The sequence below is a fragment of the Chiloscyllium punctatum genome, unplaced genomic scaffold, assembly GCF_047496795.1.
Source record: "Chiloscyllium punctatum isolate Juve2018m unplaced genomic scaffold, sChiPun1.3 scaffold_926, whole genome shotgun sequence".
Classification (NCBI taxonomy): Eukaryota; Metazoa; Chordata; class Chondrichthyes; order Orectolobiformes; family Hemiscylliidae; genus Chiloscyllium; species Chiloscyllium punctatum.
In genome coordinates, this window is record NW_027310660.1 from 7,743 (window position 1) to 26,901 (window position 19,159).

Below are 19,159 nucleotides of genomic sequence, written 5' to 3' on the forward strand. Positions count from 1 at the left end.
GAGATCCTCAGGGAAATTGTGATAAAGTGCAGTTTAAAGAAATATAAAGTTTTAAAGTGAACCACAGAAAGGATAAGCTATAACTGGAAACAAAAACAGCCAATTACATGGGTTTGAGATGAGAACTGACCAAGGTAAAGAGGCGAAACAGACTGAAATATGTGCCTGTAAATGAACAGTTTGAAGGAAGTGTAAATCACTCAAGAAAAGAACATTCCACTGAAACAGACAAAATCTCAGCAAGAAATTCCCACCGGCCCTTCATTCAGGACAAAATGGATCATATTACATTATGAGGCTGAGAAGATCACCAAAAAGTACTTAAAATCCTGAAGTGAGAGAATGTTCTAGGAGTAAGTGTTAAAGGGATTGCAAAGGGTCTGCTCGCAGGAGTTGGGCAATGGGAAAGGGAATCAGTGTAAGGGTTTAATGTCACAAAAGGAACATGGAGGGGTGAAGGTGCTGGAGGTGGTGAGAGTCTTACAGAGAGGGGTCAGGACCTGAACGGTGTTACAAAGCAAATCTGAATTGCTGCAGCTGGAGGGGTTTGCAGAGGTAGGGAGGGACCTATGTATTTTTATTTATTCATTCACGGGATGTGGGTGTCACTGCTAAATACACAGAGGACAGCTCAGAGTCAGCCATGTTGTCGTGGGTCTGCAGTCACATGTTGTCCAGGCCAAGTTAGAATGTCAGATGTTCTACACAAAAGGAGGTCAGTGAACCAGATGAGTTCTTCCCACTGATCAACAATGCATTTATGGTGACCTGACCAATGTCTTGTACAGATACAACATGGCATCCCAACTCCTACTGTTAATGCTCTGCCCGGTGAAGGAAACCATCCCAAATGCCTTCTTCACCAGCCTGTCTATCTGTGGCACCACTTTTAAAGAACTGTGTACCTGTGTCACTGATTGACAACACGACCCAGGGCTCTAACATTAACTGGACAAGTCCCACCCTGGTTTGTTTCACTAAAATAACACAATTCACATTTATCTAATTAAACTCCATCTGCTATACTTCAGCCCACTATCCCAGCAGTAATATCCATCCTGTTGTATCACAGATACCCTTCATCACTGTCCAGTTTACCACCAATTTCGGTGTCACCCAAAAAACTTACTTAACAATATTCCCATCCAAACCATTTTTCCAAATGACAAACAACAGGGGACACACTCCACCGCTGGTCACATGCCTCTAGTCAGAAAAACAACATGTCTCCCATCACCCTCTGTCTCCTACCATCAAGCGCAATTTTCTGTACAGTTGACTAGATCCTCCTGAATGTCATAACCTGTTACACAGATCTGAGCTTATTACCCAGTTTACCATACGACACGTAGAACACAGAACAGTACAGAACAAGACCCTTCGGCCATGATGATATGCCAATCTTTTATCCGACCGTAAGATTAAAAAAAAGTGGCAGATAAAGTTTAATTCAGATAAATGCGAGGTGCTGCATTTTGGGAAAGCAAACCTTAACAGGACTTACACACTTAATGGTAAGGTCCTAGGGAGTGTTGCTGAACCAAGAGACCTTGAGGATCAGGTTCGTAGCTCCTTGAAAGTGAATCCAGGATAGTGAAGAAGGCGTTGGTATGCTTTCCTTTATTGATCAGAGTATTGAGTACAGGAGTTGGGAGGTCATGTTGCAACTGTACAGCACATTGGTTAGGCCACTGTTGTAATATTGCGTGCAAATCTGGTCTCCTTACTATTGGAAAGATGTTGGGAAACTTGAAAGCGTTCAGAAAAGATTTACAAGTATGTTGCCAGGATTGGAGGCTTTGAGCTAAAGGGAGAGGCTGAACTGGCTGGGGCTTTTTTCATTAGAGTGTCGGAGGCTGAGGGGTGACCTTATAGAGGTTCACAAAATTATGAAGGTAATGGATAGGGTAAATAGACAAAGTATTTTCCCTGGGATTGGGAAGTCCATAGGTTTACGATAAGAGGGGAAAGATATAAAAGAGACCTAAGGGGCAGTTTTTTCACAAAAAGGGTGGTACATGTATGGAATGAGCTGCCAGAAGAAGTGGTGGAGGCTGGTACAATTGTAACATTTAAGAGGTATTTGGATGGGTATATGAATATGAAGGGTTTGGAGGGATATGGACCAGGTGCTGGCAGGTGGGACTAGATTGGGTTGGGATATCTGGTCGGCATGGATGGGTTGGACTGAAGTGTCTGTTTCTATGCTGTACATCTCTACGACTCTAACTTCCATACCCTTCATTTTATTATCATCCATGTGCCTATCCAGAAGTATATTAAATGTCCCTAATGCATCTAATTTTACTGCCACCGCTGGCAGTGCATTCCACATACACCACTCTATATGTAACGAACCTACCTCTGAAATCTACCCTGAACCATCTGCTGATCACCAGAAAATTATAACCCCTTGTAATAGCTATTTATGTCAGGGTAAAAAAAAACTCTCTCTATTCATTCTATCTCTGACTTTCATCATCTTGTTCACCTCTGCCATGTCACCCCTCACCCTTCTTCACTCCAATGAGAAAAGCCTTAGCTCCCTCAACCTTTCTTCATAAGACATGTTCTCCAGTCCAGGTAGCATCCTGGTAAATCTCCTCTTTACCCTCTCTAAAGCTTCCACATCCTTCCTGTAATGAAGGGACCAGAACTGAACACAATATTCCAACTGCGGTCTAACCAGGGCTCTATAGAGCTGCAACATAACCTCACGGCTTTAAAACTCAATCCCCAAACTAATGAAATCCCACACAATATATTCCTTCTGAACAAGCCGATCAGCTTGGGTGACAACTTTGAGCGATCTGTGGATCTGTTCCTCCACACTGCCAAGGATCCTACCATTAACCAGGAATTCTGCATTCAAATTCAATCTTCTAAAATGAATGACCTCACACTTTTCCAGATGGAACTCCATCTGCTACTTCTCAGCGTCTTGTCAATGTCCCGTTGCAACCTACAACAGCCCCCCACACTATCAACCACTCCACCAACCTTTGTGTCATTGGGAAATTTACTGACCAACTCTTCCACTCACACATCCAACTTATTCATAAAATCACAAAGAGCAGAGGTCCTGTAACCACTCCCTGCAGAAAACCACTGGTCACTGAGCTCCAGGATAAATGATTTCTATCTATCCTCACCCTCTGTCTTCTGTGGGCCAGTAATCCCGTATCCAGACAGACAGGTTTCCCTGTATCCCATGCCTCCATACTTTCTGAATGAGCCATAAAGGTGATTCGTCACATTCTCAAAAGATTCCATAAGACTTGTAAGTTGTGACCTGCCCCTGACAAAACCATGCTGACTATCTCTAATCAAACTATGGTTTTCCAATGAATAATAAATCCTGTCTCTCAGAGTCCCCTCCAATAATCTGCATACCACAGACATAAAACTGACAGATGTGCAATTCCCAGGATTATCCCTATTCCCTTTCCTGAACAAGGGAATAATATTTTCCTGCCTCCAAACATCTGGTCCGACTCCAGTGGACAGTGAGAGTGCAAAGGTCATCACCCAGGTGCGCAGCAATCCTCTCCCTCGCTTCGTATAGTAACTTTGGACGCATCCAGTCTGGTTCAGTGACTTATCTATCCTTATCTTTGAAAAATTCTCAGCACATCCTCCTTCTTAACACGCACTTGTTTTTGTACATCAGCCTGTTTCACGCTTTCCTAACAAATGACAAGGTCCCGCTCAGCAGTGATTACTGAGACACAGTATTCATGAAGGACCTCGTCTACCTCCTGTGACTCCAGGTACAAGTTCCTTCCACTATCCCTGACCGGTCCTATCCTCACTCTGGCCATGATCGTATTCCTCCCATAAGTGGAAAATACCTTACGGTTTTCCTTAATCCTTCCCAACAATGCTTTTTCACATCCCCTTCTAGTTGCCCTAAGTCCATTCCACGGTTCCGTCGTGGTACCTTCAGAGAATCCCTACTGTTTTGAAATGGGCCATTTGGCCCAACACCTCCATACCAACCCTCCAAACAGTATCCAACCCAGCCCCATTCCCCACCCTACTACTCTCCATTTGCCCTGACTAATGCGCCACACCTACATATCCGTGAACACTATGGTTAATTTAGCATGGCTAAGTCACTTAATCTGCACATCTTTGGGCTGTGGTGGGGAAACCAGAGCACCTGGAGGAAAACCACGCAGACACGGGATGAATGTGCAAACACCCCACAGACAGTCGCCTGAGGCTGGATTCGAAATGGAGTCCGTGGTGCTATGAGGTCGCAGTGCTAACCACAGAGACATCGTGCCACCCAATGCAACTCTCTGGAGCCCTGTCTGGTCCTTGCTTCCTCGACCTAAAGAAAGCTTCCTCCTTCCTCTTGACTCGATGCTAAAGTCCACGTGGACAACCTTGACTGCTCCGCCTTCATCTATCTTTGGCCACCTCCTCGAACAGTCAATCCGGTTTGTGCAACGTGGTTTCCCACTCACAAAGCCATGCTGACCACCTCGAATCAGCACTTGTCTTTGTTAATGTAAGGAGCTCCTTTCTCTCAGAATCTCCTCCAACAACTTCCCCGTCACTGGACTCACTGGGCTGTACTTTCCTGGCTTTTCCCTGCAGCCCTTAAGTGATGGAACAGGATTAGCCGCCCTCCAGTCTTCCAACACCTCACTGTGTCTGTTGATAATATAAATATCTCTGTTAGAGACACTGAAATCTCTTCCTTAGGTTCTATTAATATTCTAGGATCGACCCAATGAACTACTGAGGATTGATCTACCTTTATTTGTTTTAAGATTTCAGCACTTTCTCTTCTCTGGTGAGGATTCTTTCCGAGACATCACTATTTATTTCCCCAAGTTCCCGAGCTTCCATGTCTTTAGCCACAGTAAATTCAAGATTATTTTGTCCACAATTTCACCCATCTCCTCTGGTGCCACACATGGGTGACCGTATTGATCTTTTAGGGGCCCTATTCTCTCCCAAGTTACTCTTTAGCCCTTATTGAAACCTGCGTAAAGGCTTCTGATAATTGAAATACACCATATCCCCCGTACCACCACACCCTCCTACGCCCTTAAAATTCTGTCACTTATATTCACACCAACAAATTAAATACAACAGGCTCAAAAACAAATTCTCTTTTAATCAACTGGCTTTCTAAGTGGTCAGTTATTGTATATTGACATACCCTTTCTAACAATTTCAGTCTGTTCCCAACGTACTATCAGGCTAACACTATTTGGTTTCAGACTGACAGCAGAAAGGGTTGTGGGAGTTCTTGTTTATCAATCTGAAAAAGATAGCTCACAGGGTCAGCAGGTAATAGAGAAGGCAAATCAAATACTGGCATTTATTACAGAGGGAATGGAGTTTAAAAATAGGCAGGTCTGGCTAAAACTATGCAAGATACAACTCAGACCACACCTCGAATATTATGAGCAGCGTGAGTGCCCGCAGGAAAGATATTGTCGCATTGCAGGCAGTCCAGAGAAGGTTCACTCGGCTGATCCTGGGAATGCAGGGATTTTCTAATGAGAAGAGGTGGAGGACATGGAGGTTGAATCCATTGAAATTTCGATACTGAGAAAGAAATGAAATGAAACATTCAAGAGTCTGCGGGGCTCTGATTGGGCAGATGCTGGGAAGTTAGAAAATAGAACAGTAGAGCACAGCAACAGGCCCTTCGGCCCACCACGTCTATGCTGTCCAAGATACTATTCTAACTCATACCATCTGACTGCACATGGTCCATATCCCTCTGTTCTCTGCCTGTTCATGTTTCTGTCTAAATCCCACTTCAAAACTTTACACATATTTCTGCTTCTACGACCTCAGTCAGTAACATCCACTCGACGTTAAAAAAAACTTGCTTCACACATCTCGTTTAAACTTCCTATTTCTCACCTTAAACCTATGCACTCCAGATTTGAAACATACACATTGGAAAAGAGATTCTGACTATCTACATTATTTATCCCTGTTCCAAATGTTATATTCCTGTACATGGTCACCTGTCAGCCTCTGATACTCCCACAAGAACAATCCAACTTTGTTTAATTTCCTCTAACACCTCACACGCCCTTAAAAAAACCTAATACAGGCAACGTGCTGATAAACCCCTTTTGCACCCTTTCCAAAGCCTCCCCATCCTCCCTATTGTGTGGAGATGAGACCTGCACACAGTACTCCAAATGTGGCCAAACAAATGTTTTATCGAATCACAGCATCAGATGCAAACCACTATACCCAACATTGTGACTGATGAAGGCTAGTACTCCATTTGCTTTCTATCCAATCTGAAACCTTTATGTTGCCATTTTCTGGGAGTTACTGACTTGCACCAAGATCCTTCTGTATATCAATATCCCTCAGTATGCTAATGTTCTTATTGAATTTGACATCATCTCACACTTGTCCAGATTAAACTCAATTTGCCATTTCTGTCTATCTCTCCAACTGTTCTGTAACCTCCTGCGGATTTTAATGAATCAGCGAAACAAGGGTTTTGTGGAAAAGGCAAGAAAGTAGAGTTGAACAGTATCAGATCAGCCATGATCTGATTGAAGGACAGAGCATACTCAATGGGCCAAATGGCCTCATTCCCCTCCTACATAACATGGTCTGAGCACAAACTCAATATATCCTGCATAATATTATGGGTCTCTGCTCACAAAACTCCTTTAAAATGGGATTATTAGATCTTTAATAGTACACAGCATTTGATCTACAAATATGATATGATGTTATAGAAAACCATCTCACACACAATACAGGATTCTATCCATCACAGCACTGATAGTCAGTGCTGTATCAGTCAGCATGGAGACCACTGTCACACACAGCTACTGTACTGCCCTTGCCATAAGTACATTCAGTGTCCTGACTGTAACCATATTGACATTCCCATCACTGTCTGGTGCCTACAAAAGAATTCCTGATAACGCTTGCTGCTGTTTGCTTATTCTCAGCTCTACTTTTGATATTCAGATCCATATGACTCTCTCATTAATACATTAACAATATTCTTCCTTCACAAGTTGTTGGCTTTTTGCCTAGTCTGCCTCTTGGGAATAGATTGGGTTGGGATATCTGCTCAGCATGAATGGGTTGGACCAAAGGGTCGGTTTCCATGCTGTACATCTCTCTGACTCTATCCCAACAACCCTTCAGTATTCACCTCCCAGTGATGGTGATTCTGAAGCTAAATCTCCGGAATGGCGGTTCCATCATATCTTTTCACTGTCATTCCATCTTCCTTATGGCGAATACAGGGAGTCATTCCTCAGTAGTGGGGGGTTGAACAGATTGGTAGAGGTTACAGAGATAGGGAGGCTTACAGGACTCGAGGATGTTAGAGTTAAACAGAGTTACATCTGGTCAAGAAATTCAGAGGGACAAAGGGGTTTGGGGATTGGAGGAAATACAGACACAAGATAGCTGGATTAGATTCTGCAGATAAGGATAGGGATGGATGTAGGGAGAGGCAGGCAGTCTGAGAGGCACAGACGGGGAGTGTGTCCGGGAGAAGTGTATTGTGAATACTAACAGACATATGGAAGGTTGTAGTTACTGAAGACATTTACAGTTATAAGAAGGCTTCTCGGTTCAGATGTTTACAGAGATCGGAAGGCAATGGAGAATGCCAGGTTGCTGGGATGAAGACAGTTACACAGATGGGGAGGGTTGCACAAACTGAAAGAGGTTCCTGTGGTCGCGAGGGGTATGGTGTCGGGAATGAGAGTGAAATTTAACAAGATAAAGATCAAAGAATTGGAGAAGGATAAGGAGATTACAAATTTTTCACAGCTAAGGAATGGTTCTAGGAGCTGGAGAAGATTACATAGGTAGGGACCGATGGAGAGGTTAAAGACAAATACATTGACATGGAGGGTGGTATTGGTGGGAAGATCTTACAGGGATAGACAGGACTGTCAGTGTTTACCAGGATGAAGGTATTTAGTATCTACTGCAGAAGGTTAGGAGTTAGGGTGTTAGGCATTGGAGAACCTGAGAGAGACAGAGAGAATGGTGTGGACTAGAGGAGATTCCAGACAGAGGAAGGATTATCGGGACCGGAGAATATTACAGAGATCACGAACACAGCCTGGGCCAGGATTGATGCCTGCGATCCCCTGTGCTGTCGCATTGAGGACCAGTACAGAAGAGGTGGTAGCAGGACCCTCACAAGATGGTGGAAATGAAACCTAGAATGTTGCTGTTCCTTGCCCAGCTCTGAATCTATGTCCTGTCTTCCAGGTCTGAATATAGAAATCTACTCCCTCCACCCTGTGCTGTTTACTGTGAGTGATCTTACCGGCTGTATGATTTACTGAAGGCTCCAGATCTCCCTCTCCATCTCTCTCTGGCTGACCAACCAGTTTCAATGAGGTGATGGATGAGACAGGAGTTAGAGAAATCCTGATTACCTGTATGAGACGGAAATAGACAGAATGGGAAATTAGACTGATGCAATGAGGATAAGTCATGCAGAGTGGCAGAGAGTCTAGCAGAGATCTCGAAAATCACTGTGTCCATCCCTTGCCCTTGCTGCTGCATCTCTCTGGAGTGGACAATTCTGTTGACTCAGGATCTCAGACGATCTGGAAGAGGGAGAAATGCTGACAGAGGCAGCAAATAGACCGACACAGCGAGGGATACCACATGGAGAGATACTGAGTGATATCACAGTGTTAGACACCGCATTAACAGGGAATTGTTTGAATTTGTAACAAAAGCACTGGGATAATTGTGAGGGGATGCAACCTTCCTATCTCATCGTCTCTTTGGCGGTGGGTCACAGACGAAGCTGACTCTCTCCCACGCTGGGGCGGTGCGGGTCCTGAGTTGGCTGTACAGACCGATGTTGCCTTCCACAGACTCTGTTACACTTGGGGCAGAAGGTGGCCATGGGAAGGGGGTGGGTGGGGCGTTGGTGTGGTCACGCGCTCCTTGTGCTGTTTTCTCCTGGATTCCTATTTTTCCCCACAGCAAGCCTCGAGGTGCTAGACACCTTCCCAATGCTCCTCCCCCACTTCAGACGGTCTTGGCCCAGAACGTAACGGATTGGATTAAGAAATGAAAAAAACCTATCAATTCTGAAGAAGCCAACGTTTAGAAATGTGGACACATTTGTTAAAGAGATCGCTAGGGAGTCTCCTAGCAGGAGAAGTGCAGTAGGAAGAGGAAACATCAGCGTTTACTCAGATGATCAGAACAGGGTGAATCGAAGGTGCTGGAGGTGGTGAGGGTGCTACAGAGAGGGGCAAAGGCCTGAACAATGTTACAAAGCCAGTACGAAGTGCTGCAGCTAGATCTGTTTGCAGAGGTAAGGATGGACATCTGTATTTTCATTGATTCATTCATGGCCTGAGGATGTCACCGGATGGACCAGCATACATTACCCCACTGCTAATTGCCCAGAGGCAGCTCAGAGTCAGCCATATTGCTGTGGGACTGGAGTCACATGTGAGCCAGACCAGGCAAGAATGCTAGATGTCCCTCTCTAAAGGACATACGTGAACAAGTTGATTTTTACCAGATAATCAACCATGGTTATACATTGACCTCACTAATACACCATGACATCCCAACTCCTTCTCTCAATGCTCTGCCCAAAGAAGGGTAACCATCCCAAACGCCTGCTTCACCAGACTGCCTACCCGTGATGCTACTTTCAAAAAACTGTGTACCTGCGTCCCTGGGTCACTGATTGACAACACGACCAAGGACCCGAACATTAACTGTACAAGTCCAGCCTGGTCTGCTTTACCACAATACAACATCTTGCATTTCTCGACCTGTTATTCCTAACCTCACTGGTCGAGCAGTACTGTTGATCCCATTGTACTCTTCGATAACCCTCTTCACTGTCCACATTATCACCAATTTCAGTCTCACTCACAAACTTGCTCAACATGACTACTGTATTAGCTACCAAACTGTTTATATAAATGATGCACAACAGAGACCCAGCACCGAACCCCATGGCACACCGTTCGTCACAGGCCTGCAGTTTGAGCAGAAACCCTCTATGAACATGCTCTGTCTCGTACCGTCAATCCTGGTTTGTATCTTGTTAGTGAGCGCTCCTTGGTTGTGTGTGATCTAAACTTACTAACCAGTCTGCCATGCAGAAACTTGTCAAAGGCCTTGATAAAGTTCACGTGGACATCGTCTACTGCTCTGCTTTGATCTGTCACTTGTCTACCTCCACATTCAGTTCTGAGGCATGATTTCCCATGCACAAAGCCATGCTGATGATTGTTAACCTGTCCTTACCTTTCCAAAAGCATGGTGATCGTTTCTCACAATCTCCGCCAACAACTTACCACCCTGCATCAGTCACATTGGTCTTAAGTGGCTGTTGATGATACAAATAGACAATAGACAACAGGTGCACGAGTAGGCCATTCTGCCCTTCGAGTCTGCACCACCATTCAATATGATCATGGCTGATCATCCTTAATCAGTATCCTGTTCCTGCCTTATCTCCATAACCCTTGATTCCACTATCCTTGAGAGCTCTATCCAACTCTTTCTTAAATGAATTCAGAGACTGGGCCTCCACTGCCCTCTGGGGCAGAGCATTCCACACACCCATCACTGTCTGGGTGAAGACGTTTCTCCTCATCTCTGTCGTAAATTGTCTACCCCGTATTTTTAAGCTGTGTCATCTGGTTCAGCACTCACCCATCAGCGGAAACATATTTCCTGCCTCCAGAGTGTCCAATCCTTTAATAATCTTATATGTCTCAATCAGATCCCCTCTCAGTCTTCTCAACTCAAGGGTATACAAGCCCAGTCGCTGCAGTCTTTCAGCGTAATATCTCTGGGAGGGGCCCTGCAATTTCCTCCCTCGCTTCTCACAAGGCGCTGAGATACATCTGATCATGTCCCAAGGTGTTATCTAACTTCTTGCATTTTAAGACATCCAGCACCTCCTGTTCTCCAAGGTGAATTCTTTTCAAGACATCACTATGTATTTTCCCAAGTTCCCAAGCTTCCATGTCTTTCTCCACAGTAAATCCTAACACAACATATTTGTTCAGTATCTCACGCATCAGCAGTGATTCCACACAGACAGCCTCATTGACCTTTCAGCGGCCCTATTCTCTCTCGAGCTAATTTTTAGCCCTGGTTGAAACTTGTCAAAATGCTTCTGAAATTCCAAATATCGCTCTACCGCAACTAGCCTCCCCCACCCTTATCTATTCTACCATTTAAGGTCACGCCAAAATATAGAATCCCTTTTATAAAATCATACATCTCCCATTGTTTCTAAGCATCCAGTTATCATTTATTGTCATATTCTTTATAGCACATTCCAACACGCTCCCGACTTACTGTCAGGCCAACCCCGTTTGGTTTCTGACTGACTGCTCAAAGGGTTTTGGGAATCCTTGTGAATCAATCTGAAACAGGTAGTTTACAGGATCAGCAGGTCATTGAGGAGGCAAATCAAATGTTGCTATTTATTACAAAGGGAATGGAGTCTAAAAATAGGGAGATCTTGGTAAAACGATGCAAGGTACAAGTCAGACCACACCTAGATTATAATGAACAGTACGCGTGCCCGAAAGAAAGACATTCTTGTGTTGGAGGCAGGCCAGGGAAGGTTCACTCGGCTGATCCTGGAGATGGGGGATTTTCCAATGAGAAGAGGTGGAGTAGATTGACCTTGAACCTAATGGGGCTTTGAAGAATGGGAGAGAAATTGAATGAAACATCCAGGATTCTGAGGGGCTTTGACAGGGTACATGCCATGAAGTTAGAAACTAGAACAGTTCAGCAGAGTAATAGGCCCTTTTGCCCACCATGGCTGTGCTGACCATGATGCTATTCTAAACTAATCCCATCTGCCTGCACATGGGTGATATCCCTCTATTCTCTGCCTGTTCATGTTTCTGTCAAAATGCCACTTCAAACCTTTGCTCTCGTTGCCACCTCTCCCACCTCCTGAGCAGCTTCTACCCTCTCGGTAAAGACAACTGGCCTCATTCATCTCACTTAAAACTTCTCACGCTCTACTTAAACTGAGGCGCCCTAGTGTTTGATATTTCTACAGTGGAAGAAGGATTTCAACGATCCACACTATCCATGCCTCTCCTAATGCTGTATACCTGTACTAGGTCACCCCGCAGTCTCCGATACTCACGCAAAACAATCCAACTGCGTCCAACCTCCTTACAGTAAACACATTCTCATCCAGGCAACATTCTGCCAACCCTCTGTTCCACCCTCCCCAAAACCTCCACATCCTTCCTGTGGTGTGTCCATGAGAATGACACACAACCTTCCAAACATGGTCGAATGAAGTTTCATTCAGTCACAAAATTGACATGCAAACGTCTGTACTCAATACTGTGCCCAATAAAGGTCAGCATACCATACTCCCCCTTTACCACCACATCCTACTGTGTTGTTATTTTCAGGGAGCTACGGATTTGCATCCAAGGTCATCTGTTTATCAATGTTTCCAAAAAGTCAATTAGTGTACTTCTCTCTTCCATTTGACTTCATAAATGCATCACCTCACACCTGCCCCGATGAAATTCGATTTGCCACATCTCTGCCCAACGTTCCAGCTGATGTACATACTGCTGCAACATTTAACACTCTTCCTCAATATCCACAATTCCCCTAACTATCCCTAATCATTACATGCCTTTCCAAATGTCGTCTGCAAAATTACCACTCAAACTGCTGACCTTTTCATCTGAATCACAGACATAAATTACACACAGACATCGCAGCACTGATCCTTGTGAAACAGCATTGGCCACAGACGTCCAATCAGAAATTCACCATTCCACATGTCTCTGTCTACTATCACCAAGAAATTATTGTATCCAATTTAACAACGAGCATGGATTGTGATTTGATCTTCCAGATCCCCCTTGCTATTTGGAAGCTGTCCATTCAAAATGACTCTATATTTTGATTCCCAGATTAAATTGTCTGTCTCACTAATGCACTGATTGCATCCTTTCTTCACAACAAAACAGGACCTTGTTTGTTTTTTTTGCTGATCCTGCCTAAATACCTACAATCCCTCAATAATCACATTGCTGTCATGATCATTCTGCAGCCACACCTCCACAATAACAGTTCGATCATATCTGTTCCCTTCAGTCAATGCTGTCATTCCATCTGCCTTGTTGCAAATGCATGGCGCATGTCACCGAGACGGCCTTTGAGGGATGGTTAGAGGTCACAGATTGGGAGAGATGTTTGGGGGCGCTACAATGTTGCAGGGATAAACATAGTTACAGTTGCTACAGAATGCCCGCAGGAGAAAACATTTTATTGTTTGGAGGAAGTTAGAGAGATAAAGCGTCTTTGATTAGATTCCAGAGATAGGGATGTGTGTCGGGTTGTGGATCGTTATATGGACTATGTTGATCAGGGCGTAGAAACATTCACAGGATTCCAGGATGTCGTACATTTAACAACAGTTGTGGGATCTGGAGAATATCACAGCGATAGGGAAGATGGTATGGACAGGAGAATATTATAGGGAAAGGGAGGGTGATATGGACTGGAGAATATTGCAAGCACATGGAAGATGATATAAGCTGGAGAATGCTGCAGCAATAGAGAGGAGTATATGGACTGGAGGATGTTGCACGGACAGGGATGAAGTTGTAGACTGGATACAGTTCGAAGAAGAGATGAATTTATGCACTGGAAGGTATGTCAGAGAGAGTGAGTGGTGTGCATGCTGCAAGATACGACAGGGATAGGGAAGCTTGTAGAGACTGGAGGAGACAGTCGTAGAGAGGCTTGTGAGAGACCAGATTCACATGTGAGCATGGGATGTGCTACATTGAGCAGTGCCTTTTGCAGATATAAACGAGGATTCAATGGCCACAAAGCAGTCACTCCAATACATAGGTATATAGGAACTGAAGGATGTGAAGAGATTACACAAGATAGGAGTGTTGTATGCAGTGGAGGAGATTAAACTGATAGGGAAGCTTTTAGAGACTCAGCAATGTTAGGAAATAATGGGAGTTGCAATGGTGAGAGCAGGTTTCAAGAATTAGGAGGATATAGACCTGAAAGAGCTTTGACAGATAGCGATGGTACAGTAAAGGGAATTGTAGTGGCTTCCGTTTCATAAGCAATCCATAAGCACTTAAAATAGGCTTGTTTGACATATGCATTATCTCTCGACCACTCATCAGATAGCGCTGCAAATACGTCACTGGCTCTGCCTACTAGATAAGACTGAACTAGCATTACCCAGATGACCTCGGGCCACTCTACCTGTCTATGCAATCTTTCAAATGAAATACAGAGTTCCTTGACAGTCGAGTCACAGGTAGTTAGGATAGCGAAGAAGGCGCTTGGTATGCATTCCTTTATTGGTCAGAGTATTGAGTACAAGAGTTGGGAGGTCATGTTGCGGCTGTACAGGACAGTGGTGAGGCCACTTTTGGAATATTGCATGCAACTCTATTCTACTTCATATCGGAAGGATGTTGTGAAACTTGAAAGGGTTCAGAAAAGACTTACAAGGATGTTGCCAGGGTTGAGCTATAGGGAGTTTGAACAGGTGATGGTTGTTTTTCCTGGATATCTTTCCTGCCATATCTTTCCAAAGGTGTGCACAACACTAAATGCATATTTAGAGTAACGGTATGCTGCGCCCTCTTTATTTTCTAACGCCCTATAGACACTTTCCAATGCATAAAGTTCGCACGTCTGAGCTGACCACCCATTTGGCAACCTTCCTACCTCTACCACACTACCTTTCATAACATCGACAACTGCATACCCATTATGTCTTTTCCCTTCAGTCACCTGGGATGATCTGTCTATAAAGAGTCAAGGTCCTGCATGAAGTGGAACATCTCTCAGGACCATGCAGACCTTAGTTTGGTATTCTATAATGTCAAGGCAGTTGTGCTCTGGATTCTAAGGAGATTCTCCTTCCCCTTTCCAAAGAAAGGCAGCTGGATTTAAACAATTGTCCGTGACCTCCACTAGATCATCCTTTTCCACTAATATTGCCTCATATTTCAAAACCCGCGAGTCTGTCAACCATCGCCCAGCTTTTTGCTTCAGGATCGTTCTCACTTGGTGTAGAGTGCTTACTATTAGGGCTCCCACAAATGTAAGCTTTCTGCTTTCCTCCACCAACAGTGCAGTCGCAGCCACGGCCTGCACACACTCAGGCCTCCCCTGCGATACTGGATCCAATAGCTTTGAATGATATGTTACTGGCTGTTTCATTCCTCCCCACTTCTGGGTTAATACTCCCAAAGCCGCTCTCTTATCTACGGTAGCAAAGAGCTTGTAAGATTTATCTAGAGAAGGTAAGGCTAACATGGGGGCATGGATCAGATCTCTTTTGAATTCTTAAATGGTTCTTTATCCTCTTCTTCCCAACTCAGACATTTTGGTTCCTCTTCTAATAGTTTGAGATATAATTTATTCGTCTTTTGAGCATAAGAATCAATCCACAATCTGCAATATCCCGTTAAATCCCCAAAATTATGATATTCCCGTTTATTCCTGGGCCGCAGAATACCCACTATTCCCTTTAACCATTTCCATGCTTCCATTTCGCTTCCCTCACGAACTAAATGTCCCAAGTATTTCACTTCTCACTCCATATATTGTGGTTTGTTTTTAGATACTCACAGTCCTTGCTGACCCAGGAAATTCAATTTTTTTTCGTGACTTCTACTACTCTTTCTCTTCTCTTTCCTGTTACTAAGAGGTCGTCTACATACTGCAAGAGGTTAGTTCCCTTGGGGCTGCTAAATGTCTCCAATATTATTCTAACATCTTTCCAGATAAATTTGGGGATTGCATAAACCCCTGGGGAAGCAGGGTACTCCGATATTGCTGTTTCTGTCCTTTTCTGGGATCTTCCAATTCAAAGGCAAAAAACTCCTACCTTCCTCCCAAAAGGCATCCTTTAAATCTATCACACTAAATCATTTGTGGTCATGAGGGATCGTACTTAATAACATACAACTCAATATTCTCAAATCCTGCACCAATCGATAAGTTCGATCGGATTTACGCACTGGTAGAATTAGGATATTATAAGGAGACATACATGGCTCCAACAGCCCCTCAATTACTGGCTGCAGTCCTCGTTTACCTTCTATGGAAATGGGATATTGTCACTCATAAACAACATCCCCTTTCCTTTTTAAACTTATTTCTAGGGGACGGATCTGTATTTTTCCACGATTCCCTTCTCTCGCCCATATAATAGGGTCTACCCCTCTCTCCAAATCTTCTGTCAACATTGCCATTTGTACAACTAATTCTTTTTTCCTGCATTCAAATCTCCAGTCCTAAGAGGATAATTAAATGTCTCCCTAGTAAGTGACTTCCTATATCAGGGGTATAAAACAGTTCCCCTGAAACTGTAGCCTTTGGACCTTCTATCATCATAAGTTCAAATACTGGAACAGTAAATCCTCCCCTTTAACCCCGGAAACAGTAATTGACTGTGTTGACATTCCTACTTTCTTTGGTTTAAAATTCAGCGATGATCGTGCTGCCCCCGTATCTACTCGGAAGACTACCTCTTCCCTACAAGGTCCCACCTTCAAGTTTATCAAGAGTTCCTGGTGGCTCCCCGGGCAGGAAACCCTGATGCCGTGATAGTGAGCAGCGGCTATATAGGCATTTGCTCTCGTCAGAGGACATGTGTTGGTCGGTTAGTTCAGCTGGTTAGAGCATGGTGCTATTAGCGCCAAGATCGTGGGTTCAATCCCCACACTGACCATGTGCAGCGCTGGTGAGAGTAGAGCTCACCAATGGGCGCAGCAAAAGCAAAGGCCGATATTGCTGGTGCTCACAACCACGGCGGCGGTGCATTTTCTGCTTATTATCGATCGCACGATAGTCTGAAGGATTTCCTTTCGTTGCAAAGGTTTTCAACCAAAAAAGCATTTACTTTTACAAACACGCATACTCGAGTTAACCATTTGGTCAGATATCTATAATTCAGCACAATGTCCGGACCCATGCAATTTCAATCGCAACGCCAGCAGCTCAGCTGCAGCTTGTCACGTTGACAAATGTCGTCTGGAGAAACGTACCTTCAACGATCGCTCACTGTTCTTCTGGATACTCACAGACCTTTGGAGTCAGGGTTATGTGCTGCTGATAAACTGCTCCGAACCTAATGCCAAATGCATTTGAATTGTAATCTATTAGTGGGGTTCTTTCCGCTCCCGAACGACGCAGTTGCTTTGGTGCCAGCAACAGCTCAGAAGTCAATTGCACGTTTTGCTCAATGACTCATGTTACTTTTGCAATCTTCGTTTGACAGCATATTGAGCAAGTTATCAGGCCTTCCTGCAGCGTTTGTCAGCGACAAGTCAGCTGCTAAAATGATTGCTTCAGACAGCATGCTACATCCTACATTTGAAAATGGAAAAGGTGGAAACGTTTACAGGCTGAACACTCACTCACTATTTCGCCTGGCGCGTCAGAGGCTGGGAGCTGATCTTATGGAGGTTTTTCAATCATGAGGGGAATGAATAGGGTAAATAGACAAGTTTCTTTCGCTCAGGTGGGCCAGTTCAGAACTAGAGGGTATAAATCTGGTGTGGGAGGGTGAGAATTCGAAAGGCAGCGAGGGGCAACGGCTGCACGCAGAGGGTGGTGCGTTTCTGGAATGAGTTGCCAGACGAGCTGGTGATGGATGGTATAATACAATACTTTTAAGGAATCTGGACGTGTACTTGAATAGGAAGGGTTTAGAGAGAAATGGGTCAAGTGCATGCAATCGCGGCTGGATCAGTTGAGGATATCTGTTCGGAATGGACGAGTTCGACCTAAGACTGTGTTTTCAGTGCTGTCCACATCTAATGGCTCTATGATAGTGCAGGTGAAATGATAAAAAAATAAGTAAAAAAAGATGAAGTAAAATTGTCTGAAGTTGTTGAATTCAAACAACTTCAGGTAATTTTATTTCAATTATTTTATTTATCTTTTTTATTTGTGTTTTTTTTCACTGTTCTGTACCTCTTATTTCTTGATTGTCTCTCTTTCTCTCGCTCCCCACTCTCTCAATACCTTTTCCCTCTCCTCTTCCCGCTTTGCTACCCTTCTCCCCTGTTTTCCATTTTGTCTCTGCTTCACCCATCCCTCACATATTTTGTCACATAGCGCTGGCTTCAGCCTGGGTCATTCACGTCTCTTAATCTCCCTTTAATCTCTCCATGCATTGTCATTATCACCTTTGCATCTGGAGCCTTGACTCACCTTCTCTCAGCGTGGTATAAATAGCTCCATAATACTCCCCCTTTGTTTTTATCTTTATCTTTAATCAGTTAGACTGGAAACGTCAGATCTTTTCTCTCCTTGCAGATGGTGCCAGACCTTCTGAGATTTTCAAGCATTTTCTCTTTTGGTTTCAGATTCCAGCATCCGCAGTAATTTGCTTTTACTAATGGCTCTATGATATTGCTGGCGATATGATAACTCCAGTGTCGATGCATGAGAGGTGAGCAAGCGAACGAATTCCCTCTGGAAGTCGTGTGACAAGTATTAACAGAGATCCCGGAAAATAACATGAACGAATCTTTCATTTGAATTGAGGCCTAAACTCTGATTCTCCTCCGAGACTGTGCCAGGTCTGCCTAATACTGCATATATTTCATGTTTTGCATTTGTTGGTGATAACAATTGAGACTGGTTGTTTTGCTGTAGACAACATCCACCAGACCTTTGGAGTCAGGGTTATGTGCTGCTAATAAACTGCTACGAACCTTTTTGCCAAATGCATTTGAATTGTAATCTATCAGGGGGGTTCTTTCTGCTCCCGAACGACGCAGTTGCTTTGGTGTCAGCAAGTTAAGGGCTCAACACGCTCCACTTGTGCCACTCAGCTGACTCTGAAAGATGCAGTGTAAATCGCTATGACAGTATAAACGGGGACAACCATTCCCTTGAGCAGGAGCACACTCAACCTCGTAATTTCTTGCGCCTCTATACCATCATAGAAGGACAGCACGCTCACCGATCGCATCACTGGAGCCAGAGAGTAACTCTGCGCACTCTTTCCCATCCCCATTTCCGGTTGGATATGAGTGGCTTTTCCAATGTTAAGCTAAAATGCTGTTGAAGCATACATTTCAACAATATCCTGTACTGTCCCAGAGTCTTTGATGTTTTGTCGAAATCGATCAATCTC

General features: G+C 44.1%; 1 non-coding gene across 1 annotated transcript; it reads left to right on the top strand.

Annotated features, from left to right (window-relative positions):
* The first annotated feature begins 16,667 nt into the window (after positions 1–16,667).
* On the top strand, positions 16,668–16,741 carry trnan-auu (transfer RNA asparagine (anticodon AUU)). The gene has a single exon. It is a non-coding gene; the product is annotated as a tRNA-Asn (tRNA).
* The last annotated feature ends 2,418 nt before the right edge of the window (positions 16,742–19,159 follow it).